Consider the following 20,416-nt stretch of genomic DNA (forward strand, 5'->3'; position numbering starts at 1 on the left):
GGTGTGAATGACGCTGCAAGTGTGAGGGCCATCAGTTCAGCTTTTTCTTCCGCAGAATATGCCGGTCCGTCGGGCCCTTGTAACGTGGGTGTGTAGTGTTTCTCCCTGGTGAAGTGTCGGGCCATCTGCCACACGCCAGGTCGCGTGGTGTCTAGCCCTGCGTGTTTTTGGTCCCACTGTTGTGTTTTAAATGTTTGTATTTTGTCCCGGATTATTCCCTGGAGCCTGTTAATGTGCCGTTTGAAGTGCTGGCGCCTGGTACGCTGCCAGTACCTCCTGAGGCGGTTCCTCATTGAGATAAGGCCCAGGATCTCCTGGGGCAGGGCAGCACTGTAATGTTGTGGTGTGCGGATTGGTATGGTGCCGGCTATTGCGTCTTGGACGGCGTTAGTGAGGGTTTCAACAGCATCATCTATTTGGGCTGTCTCATTAACTGCGTGGGTAGGTGGGATGTGACTGTCGAGCGTTTCCTTGAACAATGTCCAATTCGCGCGCTTGTAGTCGAGCATCCTGCGTTGGTCAATGTGCTGCAGTGTTTCTTCAATGTATAGCATAACAGGTTGGTGATCTGAGGGCAGATCGTTTTCAACAGCAACGTTGAGTGTCGTCGTTATGCCCTTGATGAGGGCCATGTCTAATACGTCTGGCCTGTGTCCCCTCCGGTAGGGAATGTGCGTCGGTTCGGTCGGCGCTAGTGTAATGTAGTTTCGTCCTAGCGCGTGTTCGTATAGTTTTTTGCCGTTGGAGTTTCGTATACGTGAATTCCAGTCTGGGTGTTTCGCGTTAAGATCTCCAGCGGCTATTACGCGCGGTGATATGTTGAGTATAGTGCTGATGTCGCGTGTCACAATGTTCTTAGGACTGTTGTATACTGACACCAGTGTGGTATAGCCTCCGTTGAACTTGACCCTGACGGCGGTTGCCTCTAATTTTTCAAGTTCAGGGAGCACTATGTTTGTGTGTTCAATGTCTTTGTGTATAATGACGGCCGTTCCACCGAAACCAGAGCCGTCCGGTCGGTCGGTACGATAGACGCAGTAGCTGGTAAAGTTTAGGTGGTTGTGCGGTTTGAGTTTAGTTTCGCTCAGTAGTGCGATAAGGATGCCCTTACGCTCCATGAACGCGGCAAGTTCCGCCCTTTTGTTGTTGATCCCGTCTGCATTCCAGAACAGGATCTGTGATAGTGTCTGGTTGTTTGCGAAGGGGGCCGGGTGTGGCGTATTATCCATGTAGGGATGTGAACAGTGTGGTGAGAGCTGTTTGTATGGCAGTCAAGTACTGCCCGGGTTGGGCAGTCATGAGCTGTGTGAGCAGTGTGGTGACGACCGAGAAGATCCTGGCAAGGATCTGTTGGGTCGTATGCTGGGGGAATAGTGTTTCCAATATTCCACCTTGTGTTGTGTTTGTGTTGTGCATGTCGGCCTGTGGCTCGTTTGTGGTGTTAGGGGCCGCTGGTGCGGGTGTTGGCGTTGTGTGTGGGCTGGCGCTTGTGTTGCTGCTGTGCGCTGCAGTCTGTGGTGCCTGTGTTACAGTTGTGGTGACGGGTGGAGTAGTGTGTGTGCTGGTGTCGCTGGCTTGCTGACTGTGTGTCTGCGTTTCCGTGTTCTGTCGTTGCCGAGTGGTTTGTTGTGGCGATCTTGTGTACCCGTTCCTGTTCCCTCGAGGTCGCCTACGCCTTCTCTGGGTTTTCGGTTCTGGGGGTCCTTGTGTGGGTGCGTCTTCCTGTGCGGTCTGCGTGGTTTCGCATGCCGTGGCCTTAGGGAGTGGGGTCGTGTTGTTTTGGGGAGCTGGTGTTGGAACCGGTGTGGGTGATGTGTTTTCTGTTGGCTGAGACGGTTGTATTGTTGTCGCAGCGGTTGTGTTTTGCGCGTGTGATGGGCGCGGAGGTTCCGCCGCCCGCACCGCTCCTCCAGGGCTCGTAGCCATGGCGAACGTTACACCGTTCCTGACAGGGTTTGCTGCGGGCCTTGGACGTGGTATGGCGCTGAGTCCTCTAGCTTGCTGTATTTTGCGCCTCTGCGCCTCTCTGTATACGTCGCAGCCCCTGTAGTTGGCCGCATGGCCTTGACCACAGTTGGCGCAACGGCGTGCGTTTCGTTGTGCTTGTGTGCAAGCGTTGGATGCGTGTTTGCCAGCGCATCCGCGGCAACGGGGTGCCAGGCGACAGCGAAGGGCCGAATGAACGAATCGCTGGCAGTTGGGGGACGAGTGGTGGTTCATATAACTCTACCCTTACGTCCATCCGCAGAAGGCTTTTTATCTGCAGAAGGCCGCGGGAGGCGGCCGTATCGGCCATCTCGACCAGGTAGTGTGGTAGGCGGGTGTGTGTGCGGAAGCCCGTCATCCGCTTAGCACTTCTGCAGTCGTAACCAAGGAAGTTGAGCGCCGCTTGAACTGTTTTGTTCGGTGTGCTGGCGTCCACTCCCTTCACCACGTACTGCTGTGTCCGCTCTTCAGCCGTTCTGTACGTGTGGTGCTCGATCCCCGGTTCTTTGAGGAAGAACAGAAGATCTTTGTACTCTGCGTTAGTAGCCACGTACAGTGAGGCCCTATCCCCAGAGTATTTAGTGTGGAGCGTGCAAGGTGTGTGCCTCGCTTCGAATGTGGTGTTGAGGACGCTAAGGTCCCCATAGTCCTGTATCACGACTGGGGGAAAACCAGTCTTTTGTTGTGCGGGCGTAGCTGCGGTTTGTGTACTTGTGTTATTACTGACCGCAGGTCGGTTCGTGTTGGTTTGAGTGTTTGTGTTCCTAGCCGGAAGTGTTTGTTTCGGTGTAGGCAGCAACGCCTTTCGGCTGCCTAGCGAGTTTGGTTGCTCGCTTGTACCTCTTGTGTTTCTGCGTTTGTGTGGTGGGCCCTCCACCTGCCAGGGCCCGGTGTAGTGTTGTTCTGTGTCCTCGTCCGCCGCCGCTGATTCCGCCACTGGAGTCAGCAGCGACAGCGGGACGGTCGTGCAGGAGTCACCAGTAGCAGGCGAGTGCAACGTGATGTGTAATGTGGTGCGCTTCGGCGTGTCGTTTGCGCCGCAAAGGTCGGTTATCAGCCGACGTTGGTCCAGCAGTTCCTGCGCTTGCTGCGCGATCTGCCGATCCTTGTCGGCCAATACCTCCCCCACGGCGGCAAGCGGGACGCTGGCGTCGACGGGGTCAGTCGACCCGAGCGCCTCTTTCGCTGCAGCTTTGCTGCGGGTTATGGCGGGAGAAACACCGGCGGAATCTGCCATCTTGGTGTTCTGGGAGGGATGAGAAAGGGGAAGGACAATTTTGCTCTTTCTGAAAAGAAAAAGCCCTAACTGTTTGACCCTACGGAAGTGGGGGGAGTGCCCTACGGCCTAGCGTGCGCCGTTAGTGCAGTGGCGCGGCACCTAGAGGAGGTGCGGAAGAAGAGAATCGGCCTACAGTACGCGGGGTGATCCGACGTGAACGGGCCCCTGGCACTGATTAACCCTACAAAGAACGAGATAGCCTCGCTGGGGAGTTTGTAACAAACGTTACGGGGTTGCTGTGAGTCTAGGACTCTTCACGACAATTCTGCTTTCCGCAACTACGCGGTTTCTCGACGAAAGGGGGCAAGCTCAACCCTCCGCCGATCCACCGGGCGCTACTGTCGCGCTTCGGAAGAAGACTCTCTGTAGAGCAGAGCGGTCAGCGAGGCCTAAGCCCCAATAGTTACCGATGCACCGGCCATCACCGGCTAAGAGCTCCTTCCGCCACGACGGCCAGAGCGCGTCTGTGGATGTAAATATGAAAATCTTGTAGAATTTCTTACTTGTTACTGCCTACTTTTTCCGCTTCTGTCAATAACTGAACTGACTTCCGTGTGGCACTGAATGATTTTTAACTGAATTTCGTTATGAATCTTCACGCATTGCTAAATTTGCACACTTCCATGGTAGGTCGGCGTCGCTAATCCAGTATGACTAGTCTGGACGTAACAAAGACCATTTCGTGGCCGAATGGTTTGCTACTTCGTAACGATCTGGGGTACTTTGTCTTACTAAAACAGTTACGTTATCTGGATAAGCTGAAATTCATTTTTATTAGTACGGTTCATACTACTTAGCGTTTCTTCCTCCATTTATACCTTACATTTAGGTGTTGTGTTTAACACACTAATCAGTTTAATATACTCATAACCATGATTGAAAACAAACTGACAAAGTTCGGATGGTTTGTCAATTTCACGCCTGTTCATAGTATGTTGGTAGCACTTGGTCGCCTTGCCTGTTATGCTGTGTAGCAGACTTTAAAGCTGTGCGGATCAGCATAACGAAAAGGCGAGCGGTCTCGCTCGTTTTGTCCACGACTACGTAGGAGAACACAGGTGCAACTGTTGAGCAACTAACCGCCAGGTCAGACTAGGGGCCGCCGACAGTGTCTCCCGTTTGCAGTCATCCAGGGACTTCATGTCCCCAAACAACGAAGGAATTTTTGTGGATGACATTGCGCCATGTCATAGGGCCACAATTCTTCGTTATTGGTTTGAAGAATATTTTGGACAGTTCGAGTGAATGGCTAAGCAGGGATGGCTAGAGCACAAATGTAAGGTGGAAGGAGTATATCGAGGTTCTATACAGGGGTGATGTTCTTGGGGACAATATTATGGAAATGGAAGAGGATGTAGACGAAATGGGAGATATGATACTGCGTGAAGAGTTTGACAGAGCACTAAAAGACCTAAGTCGAAACAAGGCCCCGAGAGTACACACCATTCAATTCTTTTTTTTTTTTTTGTCATCAGTCTACTGACTGGTTTGATGCGGCCCACCACGAATTCCTTTCCTGTGCCAAACTCTTCATCTCAGAGTAGCACTTGCAACCTACGTCCTCAATTATTTGCTTGACGTATTCCAATCTCAGTCTTCCTCTACAGTTTTTGCCCTCTACAGCTCCCTCTAGTATCATGGATTCATTCCCTCAAGTCTTAGCAGATGTCCTATCATCCTGTCCCTTATCAGTGTTTTCCACATATTCCTTTCCTCTCCGATTCTGCGTAGAACCTCCTCATTCCTTACCTTATCAGTCCACCTAATTTTCAACATTCGTCTATAGCACCACATCTCAAATGCTTCGATTCTCTTCTGTTCCGGTTTTCCCACAGTCCATGTTTCACTACCATACAATGCTGTACTCCAGACGTACATCCTCAGAAATTTCTTCCTCAAATTAAGGCCAGTATTTGATATTAGTAGACTTCTCTTGGCCAGAAATGCCTTTTTTTGCCATAGCGAGTCTGATTTTGATGTCCTCCTTCCTCCGTCCGTCATTGGTTATTTTACTGCTTAGGTAGCATAATTCCTTACCTTCATTGACTTTGTGACCATCAATCCTGATAAGTTTCTCGCTGTTCTCATTTCTACTACTTCTCATTACCTTCGTCTTTCTCCGATTTACTCTCAAACCATACTGTGTACTCATTAGACTGTTCATTCCGTTCAGCAGATCATTTAATTCTTCTTAACTTTCACTCAGGATACCAATGTCATCAGCGAATCGTATCATTGATATCCTTTCACCTTGTATTTTACTTCCACTCCTGAACCTTTTTTATTTCCATCACTGCTTCCTCGATGTACAGACTGAAGAGTAGGGGCGAAAGTCTACAGTCTTGTCTTACACCCTTCTTAAATACAAGAACTTTGTTCTTGATCGTCCACTCTTATTATTCCCTCTTGGTTGTTGTACATATTGTATATGACCCGTCTCTCCCTGTAGCTTACCACTACTTTTTTCAGTATCTCGAACAGCTTGCATCATTTTATATTGTGGAACACTTTTTCCAGGTCGACAAATCCTATGAACGTGTGTTGATTTTTCTTTAGCCTTGCTTCCATTATTAGTCGTAACATCAGAATTCCCTCTCTCATGCCTTTACTTTTCCTAAAGCCAAATTGATCGTCACCTAGCGCATTCTCGATTTTCTTTTCCATTCTTCTGTATATTATTCTTGTAAGCACCTTCGATGCATGAGCTGTTAAGCTGATTGTGCGATAATTCTCGCACTTGTCAGCTCTTGCCGTCTTCGGAATTGTGTGGATGATGCTTTTCCGGAAGTCAGATGGTATGTCGCCAAATATATTCACACACCAACGTGAATAGTCGTTTTGTTGCCGCTTCCCCTAATGATTTTAGAAATTCTGATGGAATGTTATCTATCCCTTCTGCCTTATTTGACCGTAAGTCCTCCAAAGCTCTTTTAAATTCCGATTCTAATATTGGATCCCCTATCTCTTCTAAATCGACTCCTGTTTCTTCTTCTATCACATCAGACAAATCTTCACCCTCATAGAACCTTTCAATGTATTCTTTCCACCTATCTGCTCTCTCCTCTGCATTTAACAGTGGAATTCCCGTTGCACTCTTAATTACCATTGATGCTTTTAATGTCACCAAAGGTTGTTTTGACTTTCCTATATGCTGAGTCTGTCCTTCCGACAATCATATCTTTTTCGATGTCTTCACATTTTTCCTGCAGCCATTTCATCTTAGCTTCCCTACACTTCCTATTTATTTCATTCCTCAGCGACTTGTATTTCTGTATTCCTGATTTTCCCGGAACATGTTTGTACTTCCTCCTTTCATCAATCAGCTCAAGTATTTCTTCTGTTACCCATGGTTTCTTCGCAGCTACCTTCTTTGTACCTATGTTTTCCTTCCCAACTTCTGTGACAAAACTCTACCCTTTTTAGAGATGTCCATTCCTCTTCAACTGTACTGCCTACTGCGCGATTCCTTATTGCTGTATCTATAGAGTTAGAAAACTTGAAACGTATCTCGTCATTTCTTAGAACTTCCGTATCCCACTTCTTTGCGTATTGATTCTTCATGACTAATGTCTTGAACTTCAGCATACTCTTCATCACTACTATATTGTGATCTGAGTCTATATCTGCTCCTGGGTACGCCTTACAATCCAGTATCTTATTTCGGAATCTCTATCTCACCATGATGTAATCTAATTGAAATCTTCCCGTATCTCCCGGCCTTTTTCAAGTATACCTCCTTCTCTTGTGATTCTTGAAGAGCGTATACGCTATTACTAGCTGAAATTTGTTACAGAACTCAGTCTTTCTCCTCTTGCATTCCTTGTCCCAAGCCTATATTCTATTACAAGTACTGAAAGCCTCGAGAGAGCCAGTCCTGACAAAACTCTACCATCTGGTGAGCAAGATGTATGAGACAGGCGAAATTCCCTGAGACTTCAAGAAGAATATAATAATTCCAATCCTAAAGAAATCGGGTGTTGATAGATGTGAAAATAACCGAATTATCAGTTTAATAAGTCACATCTTCAAAATACCACGGCGAATTCCTTATAGACGAATGGAAAAACTAGTAGAAGCCGACCTCAGGGAAGATCGGTTTGGATTCTGTAGAAATGTTGGATCACGTGAGGCAATACTGAGCCCAAGACTTATCTTAGAAAAAAGATTAAGGAAAGGCAAACCTACGTTTCTAGCATTTGTAGGCTTAGAGAAAGCTTTTGACTATGTTGACTGGAATACTCTTTCAAATTCTGAAGGTGGCAGGGGTAAAATACAGAGACGAAGGGCTATTTACAATTTGTACAGAAACCAGATGGCAGTTATAAGTGTCGAGGGGGCATGAAAGGAAAGCAGTGGTTGGGAAGGGAGTGAGACAGGGTTGTAGCCTCTCCCCGATGCTACTCATTCTGCATATTGAGCAAGTAGTAAACAAAAGAAAAGTCGGAGAACACATAAAAACTTTTTGAAGTTCGCCGATGACATTGTAATTCTGTCAGACAGAAAAGGACCTGGAAGAACAGCTGAACGGAATGGACAGTGTCTTGAAAGGAGGATATAAGATGAACATCAACAAAAGCAAAACGAGGATAATGGAATGTGGTGGAATGAAATCGGGTGATGCTGAGGGAATTAGATTAGGAAATGAGACACTTAAAGTAGTAAAGGAGCTTTGCTATTTGGGGAGCAAAATAACTGATGATGGTCGAAGTAAAGAGGATATAAAATGTAGACTGGCAATAGCAAGGAAAGCCTTTCTGAAGAAGAGAAATTTGTTAACATCGAGTATAGATTTAAGTGTCAGGAAGTCGTTTCTGGAAGTATTTGTATGGAGTGTAGCCATGTATGGAAGTGAAACATGGACGATAAATAGTTTGGACAAGAAGAGAGTAGAAGCTTTCGAAATGTGGTGCTACAGAAGAATAAAGATTAGATGGGTAGATCACATAACTAATGAGGAGGTATTGAACAGAACTGGGGAGAAGAGGAGTTCGTGGCACAACTTGACAAGAAGAAGGGATCGGTTGGTAGGACATGTTCTGAGCCATCAAGGGATCACCAATTTAGTATTGGAGGGCAGCGTGGAGGGTAAAAATCGTAGAGGGAGACCAAGAGATGAATACACTAAGCAGATTCAGAAGGATGTAGGCTGCAGTAGGTACTGGGAGATGAAGAAGCATGCACAGGATAGAGTAGCATGGAGAGCTGCATCAAACCAGTCTCAGGATTGAAGACCACAACAACAACAACTAGTGAATTATTTGGCGACCTAGATCACCCGACATCAATCCCACAGAACTGTTATAGGACATCATTGAGAGGTCAGTTCGTGCACAGAATCCCGCACTGTGTGGCTCAATATTTCTGCACGGGTTTTCCAACGACTTCTTGTGTCCATGCCACGTCGAGATGCCACACTAAACCAGCAGAATGAGGTCCGACTGGAGATTGATTCATTACATGAGTTTTGTCTCCTCGGTGTATCTAAATGCGGAAACTTAAGAATCTAAATTCGTTGTCAATGATATAGCATCACGAGCAATAATTCATTCACATGGACATTCCCATATCGACCACGTTCATTAATGAGAGATATAAAATACCATAAATTTAGTACGTGCTACAGAAATCGTCGTTTCACACTCCTACCTTTACTACAGGGCTTTGAGAGACCTACAGTACTGGCCGTTAAAATTGCTACACCATGAAGATGACGTGCTACAGACGCGAAATTTAACCGACAGGAAGGAGACGCTGTGATATGCAAATGCTTAGCTTTTCAGAGCATTCACACAAGGTTGGCGTCGGTAGCAACACCTAAAGCAAGCTGACATGAGGAAAGTTTCCACCCGATTTCTCACACACAAACAGCAGTTCACCGGCGTTTCCTGGTGAAAAGTTGTTGTGATGTTTCGTGTATGGAGGAGAAATGCGCACCATCACGTTTCCGACTTTGATAAAGGTGGTATTGTAGCCTATCGCGATTGTGGTTTATCGTATCAAGACATTGCTACTCGCGTTGACCGAGATCCAATGACTGTTAGCGGAATATGGAATCGGTCGGTTCAGGAAGGCAATACGGAACGCTATAGTGGATCCCAACGGCCTCGTATAACTAATAGTAGAGATGACAGACATCTTATCCGCGTGGCTGTAACGGATTGTGCAGACACGTCTCGATCCCTGAGTCAACAGATGGGGACGTTTGCAAGACAGCAACAATATGCACGTACAGTTCGACGACGTTTGCAGCAGCATGGACTATCAGCTCAGAGACCGTGGCTGCGGTTACCGTTGACGCTGCATCACAAACAGGAGCACCTGAAATGATGTACTCAGCGACGAACCTTTGTGCACGAATGGCAAAACGTCATTTTTTCGGATGAATCCAGGTTCTGTTTACAGCATCATGATGGTCGGATCCGTGTTTGGCGACATAGCGGTGAACGCACATTGGAAGCGTGTATTCGTCATCGGCATACTGGCGCATCACCCGGCGTGATGGTATGGGGTGCCATTGGTTACACGTCTCGGTCACCTCTTCCTCGCAACGACGTAAGTTTGAACAGTGGACGATACATTTCAAATGCATTACGACCCGTGGCTCTACCCTTCATTCGATCCCTGCGGAACCCTACATTTCAGCAGGATAATGCACGACCGCATGTTGCAGGACCTTTACGGGCCTTTCTGGATACAGAAAATGTTCGACTGCTGCTCTGGCCAGCACATTCTCCAGATCTCTCACCAATTGAAAACGTGTGGTCAATGGTGACCGAGCAACTGGCTCGACACAATACGCCAGTCACTACTCTCTTGATGCACTGTAGTATCGTGTTGAAGCTGCATGGGCAGCTGTACTTGTACACGCCATCCAAGCTCAATGCACAGGCGTATCAAGGCCGTTACTACGGCCAGTGGTGGTTGTTCTGGGAACTTATTTCTCAGGATCTACGCACCGAAATTGCGTGAAAATGTAATCACATGTCAGTTCTAGTGTAATATATTTGTCCAATGAATACCCGTTTATTATCTGCATTTCGTCTTGGTGTAGCAATTTTAATGGTCAGCAGTGTATTACGGCTACAGTCGTCCTCAAATATACTGTTTCCCGTATTGATTGAAAGCTCCGACAGCTCCACGGCGTAATGGATACTTGTTTCAAGCCATGCGTCGATATCCACTGAACTTTCGATCCGGCGCACGTTCGGAGTCGGGAACGCAAAACAAGTATCTTCCATTGCCCTTTCACTCTCAAGAGCTGTTCCCCACAGTTACAAGCGTCGCCAAACGTCATACAAGGCTACACTGTATGCAATAGCAGTGTATACAACTGTCCAAAATAATTTAATCACTTTAGTACCTATGTTCCTAGGCTTCATGTTCTGTCTTAACTGGACAGGTAGTTGTGATACAATACTTGTCTGGCGATGGAAGGAACTGCACCAGATGCAATAATTTTCTCAGAACCGCTGCAGTTTAAACATCACCCAGGAGAACGTAAGTTTAGTGCGTCTCCATTTTTAGTAAGTGGTGAAATCGTAAATAGCTATACAACCACTTCTCTTCCAGGAAGATCAAATCACGCATTTTTAATTGTGAAAGAAAAGTGCGTTGTACCCTTTGCAGCTGAACCTGAAGTTATCTACTGCTGCGTTTATTGTGAGACGTGGTTACACTTTTTTTTTGTCATCAGTCTTCTAACTGGTTTGATACGGCCTGTCACGAATTCTTCTCCTGTGCTGAAGAGGTCCATCTCAGAGTATCACTTTCAACCTACGTTCCCAATTATTTGCTGAATGTATTCCAATCTCTGCCTTCGTCTACAGTTTTGGCCGTCTTCAGCTCCCTCTACTGCCCTCATGTCTTAACATACGTCCTATCATCCTGACAGGAAATCACGAATCCAGTCGCACAACTGAGACGATACTCCGCAGCTTGATTTCAAGTCGCTTGTGAGGAACGGAATCAAGTGCTTTCCGGAAATCTAGAAATACGGAATCAACTTGAGATCCCCTGTCGATAATGGCCATTACTTCGTGCGAATAAAGAGCTAGCTGCGTTGCACAAGAACGATGTTTTCTGAAACCATGCTGATTACGCATCAATAGATCGTTCCCTTCGAGGTGATTCATAATATTTGAATACAGTATATGCTCCAATACCCTACTGCAAACCGACGTCATTGATATAGGTCTGTAGTTCGATGGATAACTCATACTGCCCTTCTTAAACGCAGGTGCGACCTGTGATATTTTCCTGTCTGTAGGTACAGACCTATCGGTGAGCGAGCGGTTGTATATGATTTCTAAGTAGGGAGCTATTGTATCAGCGTAATCTGAACCTAAGCGGTATACAATCTGGACCTGAAATCTTGTCCGTATCAAGCGATTTGAGTTGCTTCGCAACCCCTGAGGTATCTACTTATAAGAAACTCATGTCAGCAGCTGTTCGTGTTTCAAATTCGGGAATATTCCATTCGTCTTCCCTGGTGAAGGAATTTCGGAAAACTGCGTTCAATAACTCCGCTTTAGCGGCACAGTCGTCGGTAACAGTACCATCGGCACTGCGCAGCGAAGGTATTGACTGTGTCTAGCCGCTTGTGTACTTTACACACGACCAGAATTTCTTCGGATTTTCTATAAAATTTCGAGACAATGTTCCGTTGTGGAACCTGTTAAAGGCATCTCGCATTGAATTCCGCGCGTCTGTAAATTTTAGCCAATCTTCGTGATTTCGCGTTCTTCTGACCTTCGCATGCTTTTTCCGTTGCCTCTGCAACAGCGTTCGGACCTGTTTTGTGTGCCATGGGGGATCAGTTCCATCTCTTCCCAATTTATGAGGTATGTATCTCTCAATCGCTGTTGCTACTATATCTTTGAATTTGAGCCACATCTCGTCTACATTTGCATAGTCAGCTCGGAAGGAATGGAGATTGTCTCTTAGGAAGGCTTCTAGTGACACTTTATCAGCTTTTTTAAATAAAATTATTTTGCGTTTGTTTCTGGTGGATTTGGAAGAAACGGTATTGAGCCTAGCTACAACGACCTTGTGTCACTAATCCCTGTATCAGTCATGATGCTCTCTATCAGCTCTGGATTTACAATTCGTGTGGGTTCGTGGACTAACTGTTCGAAATAATTTTCGGAGAAAGCATTTAGGACAATCTCGGAAGATGTTTTCTGCCTATCACTGGTTTTGAACAAGTATTTTTGCCAACATATCGAGGGAAGGTTGAAGTACCCACCAACTATAACCGTATGAGTGGGGTATTTATTTGTTACGAGACTCAAATTTTCTCTGAACTGTTCAGCAACTATATCATCGGAGTCTGGCGGTCGATAGCAGGATCCAATTATTAGTTCGGCTGTTAAGTATAACCTCCACCCATTCCAATTCGCACGGAGTAGCTTTTTCAGCACAAGATAAACCACTACTGACAGACACACACTCCACCACAAGTTCTGCCTAATCTATCTTTCCTGAACACCGTCTGAGACCGTAAAAATTTCTGCAGAACTTTGCAGGCTTTAGCTAGCTTTCTGTACCTATAAACGATTTCAGCTTCTGTGCTTTCTATTAGCGCTTGAAGCTCAGGGCCTTTCCCAGCACAACTACAACAATTTACAACTACAATTCCGACTGCTGCTTGATCGAAGCACGTCCTGTATTTGCGATGCACCTTTTGAGATTGCAGCCCACCCCGTACTTTCCCGAGGCCTTCTAACCTAAAAAACCGCCCAGTACACACCACACAGCCTCCGCTACCCGTATAGCTGCCAGCTGAGTGTAGTGAACTCCTGACCTATTCAGCGGAACCCGTAAGCCCACCACCCTATGGCAGAAGTCAAGGAATCTGCAGCCAACACGGTCTCAAAAACGTCTGAACCTCTGATTCAGACCCTCCAGCCGGCTCTGCACCAAACGTCCGCAGTCGGTTATGTCAACAATGTTGCAGATGGTAAGCAAGATCGGCAGCCGTCACCAAATCAGATAGCCGCTGGAATCCAGACAGAATTTTCTTCAGATTCAAAGCGACACACGTCATTAGTGCCGCCATGTGCCACCACCTGCAGCTGGCTGCCGGCGCCTGGCGTGATGGTATGGGGTGCCGTTGGTTACACGTCTCGGTCACCTCTTGTTCCCATTGACGGCACTTTGAAAAGTGGACGTTGCATTTCGGATGTAGTACGACCCGTGGCTCTACCCTTCATTTGATCCCTGCGAAACACTACATTTCAGCAGGATAATACACGACCGCATATTGCAGGACCTTTACGGGCCTTTCAGGATACAGAAAATGTGCGACTGCTGCCATGGCCAGCACATTCTCCAGATCTCTCACCAACTGGAAACGCCTGGTCAATGGTGGCCGAGTAACTGATTCGACACAATACGCCAGTCACTACTCTTGAAGCACTGTGGTATCGTGTTGAAGCTGCATGGGCAGCTGTACCTGTACACGCCATCCAAGCTCTGTTTGCCTCAATGTCCAGGCGTATCAATGCCTGCCCAAACGTTCACAAAAAATCTTTACTGTTGACGTGATTGCACAATTGCGTGCAGATTCTCGTCTGGCCACACATGTTAATTGCGAAAATTTACAATTTCATCACGCTGGAATGAAGCCTCATCCGTGAAGAGAACATTTGCACTGAAATGAGGATTGACACATTGTTGGATGAACCATTCACAGAAGTGTACCCGTGGAGGCCAATCAGCTGTTGATAGTGCCTGCACACGCTGTACACGGTACGGAAATAACTGGTTCTCCCGTAGCACTCTCCATACAGTAACGTGGTCAACGTTACCTTGTACTGCAGCAACTTCTCTGACGCTGACATTAGGGTTATCGTCAACTGCACGAAGAATTGCCTCGTCCATTGCAGGTGTCCTCGTCGTTCTAGGTCTTCCCCAGTCGCGAGTAATAGGCTAGAATGTTGGGTGCTCCCTAAGACGCCGATCAATTGCTCCGAACGTCTTCCTGTCGGGACACCTTCGTTCTGGAAATCTGTCTCGATACAAACGTAAGGCGCCACGGCTATTGTCCCGTGCTAATCCATACATCAAATGGGCATCTGCCAACTCCGCATTTGTAAACACTGCACTGACTGCAAAACCACGTTCGTGATGAACGTTAACCTATTGATGCTACGTACTGATGTGCTTGATGCTAGTACTGTAGAGCAATGAGTCGCATGTCAACACAAGCACCGAAGTGAACATTACCTTCCTTCAATTGGGCCAACTGGCGGTGAATCGAGGAAGTACAGTACATACTGACGAAAGTAAAATGAGCTCTAACATGGAAATTAAGCGTTTCTGGTCACATGTCCACGTAACATCTTTTCTTGATTTGTTTGTGAGGTATGTTTCCTGAAAGTTTGGCAGTACCTTTTTGTAACACCCTGTATAGAGGATGTATCGGAAATGAATGTACAAAAACAGAGGGCTGGTGGAGTTGGTCGTAACAGGCAGCAACGTATGTCCGAATCCTTTGGCATATTTCATGTATATATGCATATTTCATAATTTTATACAGCATCTCATGTCCACATCCCTTGGCATATGGCGCTAGGCGTCATTGAACAGTGCCAAAAGGGTGAAACGTCCCCTTAGAAAAATTATACAAGACTGTGATTAAACTGACACACAATATTTTTAGCGCAACGAAATCTGACTTCCAAAAATCCCTACGAAAGAATGGCCCTGACTAACATTAATCTATACGTTTCACAAATGACTTACCTCACAAAAATCTTCGTTACTCAAGCTACTGCAATACAGCGAGCGCCATTACTGCCAGCTAAATAAAAGATTCAAACTACGGAAGTCACTAACTACTGAGGCACAGTTAGCAAATGAAAGGTTTTAATAGAGAACAAACAATGTATTTACCTTAATAGTCATAATATATATATCAGTTCATGACACCAATTCTTACAAATTTCAAAACTCCGCCATCTCTCTCCCCACGTCCACCACTGCTGGCGGCTCACCTCCAACTGCGCAACGCTACGCGCTGTTAGCATCCAGCTGCCGCTGCCCAACTCTACAATGGCGAGTATTACAACAATGCCAACCAGCCACAGACTGCACACGGCACAGCCAGTGATTTTCATACAGAGCGCTACGTGGCGGCGCCGTTACCAATAAAAAAACCTAAACATCCTACTTACATAGCCCCCTTGCTCCCCACAAAAAAATTTACAAATTGTTTTGGGCCGTGGCCAATACAGATTTGAAAAATGTTTTCATAATTACAATAACAAAGAAATGAAATGCTCACACTTATCGATACAGTGTTGGTCAAAAGCTAAAATTCTCTCACAGTCCATAAAGACAGTCTTGATCGTTTATCATAGTAAAATTGCAGTGTTTTTTCAAAGTCTGAGCAATAAAAGAAATTGCACTTGGAAGTAGTGGATTTCTAAGCAGTCTTGAAGAAGTAGTGTTGTCCTTCCAACGAAAGACAGTGCTGACTCTTGACATGCAGACAGGTAATAGGCCACAGCAGAGTCAGTGACGTTGAAGACTATTGGTAGGTAGGTCATCACAGAGCAGACCCACTGTAGTCCTGGTAGAGATTACTATTGGTGGGCCACCAGAGGTGCAGACCCACTGCAGTCCTTCTAGAAATAATGGTATTGGTGGGTCATCAAAGGTGTAGACCCACTGTAGTCCTTGTAGAGATGGCCAGCAGCCATCTGTTTGACTGTGCAGGCGCACAATCACCATTCAAGAGCCTTGTGGATAATATAGCAAGTCCAAAACCACCACTTATGCACTCACAAAAATTGTTTTTGAAATGTCCTTACAACCAGCAATGCTGTTATCCAGTCCCTTACTGAATTATTAACACACGTGCAAACACTATCAGTCCCTACTTCTCACATATTGTCCATATACTATGACCAACAGAAATGTGTGCAGTGAAATGTAATTTACAAGTTACTTAATTTGATGAACTGGTGTCAGTTACAATTTTATAACATAAGAATGCAATAACAAAGGTACAAAATATATCATTAAAGAGCATAATAGTACACATAACATTTGTAGTAGTACAGGCTTTACAAAAGAATCGAAATAGCAAATACATCAGTGTTACAAAAATTATGACATAAGTACATACATAAAAGATCAGAATAACTTTTGAAACATCAACTTCACACATGAGCAATAAAACAAAACACAATAAATGTCTGAACATATTTACAAAGAAAATAACATAGTATTTGAAAAATTCTACAACATAAATCTTATTAGCTAAACACATAAAGACAGGAAAAAGACAAATACACAAGGGTACATAAACACATAGAGGGATAATACGAAAGGAAAGGACAGGGTTTGTTTTACTGCAGTATTTTGCATAGAGATCTCCCTTAATTCATCATTATTCCCAAAAAGTCCTATCTAAACCTGCTTTCTGTTTTCTGTTCACATCCTCTTTCAAAAATAGTTTTTCTCCACTGTACACTACTTTCTTTGGCCAAACCATTTTCTTAAAGCTTCTCAATGCTTTTCTTCCAATTCATCATAGTTAGTTTCTTATATAGTCTACCCCCTCTTACGCTAACTTAAATCTACTGAGCTCAGATGCTTAACTAAGGGACGAGGCAATGCAGCAGCACAAAACAATAAATACAAACAGCAATGACAAAAAATGCAAATTGGCAAAAAAAGGCAGCAATATTACAACTAATATAAGGCAATGCGCAGCAAACAAGAAAAATAAATCAGTAATAAAATTGGCTCAACCTAGTAATACGAGGGTCAGTCAAAAAGTAATGCCTCCTATTTTTTTTTCTACGTTTAATTGTCAGGAAATTTAAATGCAATTACATAGGTTGAAAACCACAACATTGAGGATCATTTTGTCATTTTTCAATGTAATCTCCGCCCATCTCTACAGTTTTGGTCCATCTTTGAACAAGGGTATGTATCCCAGCACGGTAAAAATCACAGCTCTGCTTCCTAAGCCATTGACGCACGGATGTTTTGACGGCCTCCTCATCTTCAAAATGAATCCCGAACAGATGGAAGTCTGATGGTGCCAGGTCAGGGCTGTATGGGGGATGAGGCAAAACTTCCCATCCAATTTTGACAATCTCGTCAGAGGTGTGACGACTGGTGTGTGGTCTTGCATTGTCATGCAAAAGAAGAACATCTGTCATTGATTTTGTTGGGCGAACTCGCTGAAGACGTGCTTTAAGTTTTTTGAGAGTTGTGACGTATTGAACAGAATTTATTGTGCATCCCTGCTCCAAAAAATCAACCAGAATCACACCCTCTGTATCCCAGAAAACTGTTGCCATAACTTTCCCTGCCGATCGCACAGTTTTGAATTTTTTCTTCCTCGGCGAGCTTGTGTGACGCCACTCCATTGACTGCCTCTTTGATTCGGGTTCAAATAAATGCACCCATGTTTCGTCCCCGGTCACAATTTTTTTCAGAAACTCATCTCCCTCCAAACGGAAGCGCTGCAAGTGTTGGGAGGCTATTGTTTTCCTTGCCTCTTTATTCTGATCGGTTAACATTCTTGGAACCCACCGTGCACAAACTTTTGAGTACCCCAATTGTTTAATAATCGTGATCACACTGCCTTTACTAAGAGAAATAATGCGACACACTTCATCTGCAGTCACCCGACGGTCACCACGAATGATGTCATCAACTTGCTGAATGTTGTGTGGAGTCACAGCACTCACCGGCCTGCCGCTCCGCTTTTCGTCAGTCAACGGTGTTTGCCCTTCAGCTTCCTTAAAACGACGAACCCATCGTCTAACAGTGTTGACATCCACTGTCTCAACACCATACACCTTCTTCAGTCTTTCATGAATGCGTATGGGCGTTTCACCTTCTGCATTCAAGAATTCAATTACACAACGCTGTCTCAAACGAACATCGATGTCGGCCATCTTACAAACTTCTGCTGTGCTGCCACCTGTTGACACAGAAAGTTACTACTGCAGTGGATTGCAGAAGGTTTGAGGAATGGCGCCAAATTCAAATTTTTCACTTAACTTAATTTTTTTAAGTAGAAAAAAATGGGAGGCATTACTTTTTGACCGACCCTCGTACAAAGTGACATTCAGTAACACTATGAATGGCAAACAGCCGCAGCAAATGCTATAACTTAAACCTAAACATGACAAAGCTCAATCAGAAAAAATGTTACACTAAAGACAACAATGCAGATAAGGAAAATGTCTATTCACATATTAATATCTATGTCATTAAAGTGGTGCACCACAAAAACTTATTGTAAAAGAATATTACCATGTACTTGAAAAGAAAATTCTGTATCCAATTCCTGTGAAGGGAAATGTCTTTTTGAGCTCCTTCGTTTTTTTAAGTACATCATAAAGTTATTATTTACTGGATCTGTAGGCATAAAATATTTATATTAGTACATCCATTAAATTTTATTGTAACCAATGCTGCAGTGCAGCTAGAAACAAGGTATTAAACAAAATAGGCAAAGCAAGGCGTGAAACGTCATTCACTAGCCATATGGAGTTTCATAATGCAGTAAACAAGCTTTCATCTAGCAAGACAATAGACGTGAAATGTTTCTCATCATTTCATTTCAGTAAATATCATAAATTAAAAGCTTCACAGTGTAATCATATGTTTTCAAGTTTGGGCGTGTCGTATTTCCGATGCTTTCGACAAAGGAATGTCAATAGCGAGGTTAATGGCCTCCTTTTTTCTCCACCTGTGCCTCTGAAAGGCACACACTAATGGCTTTTTTCCCAGGCGACTGTCGCACAGCTGGGAGCCCACGACGCATTACGTGCAGGTGGCCACTTACCTTTCTTACTGAAAAATTTACGACAGCAGTTTCCGCTACAGTGACAGTCTCATATAAAAATATTTTCACAGGTTGAGAATTTGCGTTAGAAATCTGTAGAAATAAAATCATTTAAATATAATAGTGTCCAAAAAATTTTCATCAGCATTGTAATACATTAATGCATTTACATACATTTCATAGCTCTTAAAGTACGATTTTTGGTTTCCAACAACGTTTTCCACAAATCAGAGTCCCTAACCACTACTCATTATTCCTTACCTTATTATACATATACATATTTGTCGACACTTCTTCAATATTTAATCATAAGAAATACATAGCATAATCAAATTCCTCACATAGCATCAGCCTATTGATCATAAACATACCACAACAGCGTAATACACATCGTCATCATAACATCATAAAACCTCAGCCAAATCTCAAAATCGTCATGGCTTCCTATTTCAAAATCTAAAAAAAAAAATCTGTGCTCATGTCAAAAGTGTCATCTACCTCAAACGTACTTTAAAAATCACGATCCCATACCAAATATGTCATTCAAAGCTCTCATAGTATCACAATGGTTCCGAAAAAATGTGAACAGTTCACAAAGTACAGACAAAATACAATTTCGTAAGTGTGAAGTTATCCAACTGTGTAATTACGTAAACATCTGTCACTGATGTAGTAAAATGAATGTTTGTCTCTCCCAGTTAAATGATCAGATAGCTGTGTAATTAATGTGTTAGAGAAATACGGTACCGATGTGTAAAGTTGTATAAGCAAATACCATATTAGCTAGGGCTCCTTGTGCTTGCCATACACATGGTACACAAAGTAAGCGTGTACCCCATTGAGGATTAATGTAACTATATCCTCAGATGTTACAGGTTACGGCAATGGAATGAAATGTATCATGGAAAACCTTTGTATCATTGTACTTCAAATATCTTTAAAAATAAATGTTTTCAGTACAAAATTAATCACTCAACTACATGTACTGTAGCGCTAAACTGTGCGTCGTGTTGTAAGATAATCTCTGTGGAAGTGTCGTAGTTATCGTCCTCCGAAAACTAAGCTCTACAGAAGTTAATCTACTTACCTCATGATAAACAAAAGTGAAATGCTTTGCGTATAGATATCGTAGTTACTACGCTTATTGCCGCGATGAAGCAAGTACTGTACTGTAATGTATTGTTGTGCTACAGAAAAGGCTGTCTCATTGTAGCTATACCACAAAGTTACTACTAAAACATGATTTACTTTCCAGAATAATACAGAAAAACTGTGCAGATATAAAACAGATACAGTGCAAAAGCATCATTGTAAATTGTGACTCAGTAGTAGCG

The sequence above is a fragment of the Schistocerca gregaria genome, chromosome 9 (assembly GCF_023897955.1).
Source record: "Schistocerca gregaria isolate iqSchGreg1 chromosome 9, iqSchGreg1.2, whole genome shotgun sequence".
Classification (NCBI taxonomy): Eukaryota; Metazoa; Arthropoda; class Insecta; order Orthoptera; family Acrididae; genus Schistocerca; species Schistocerca gregaria.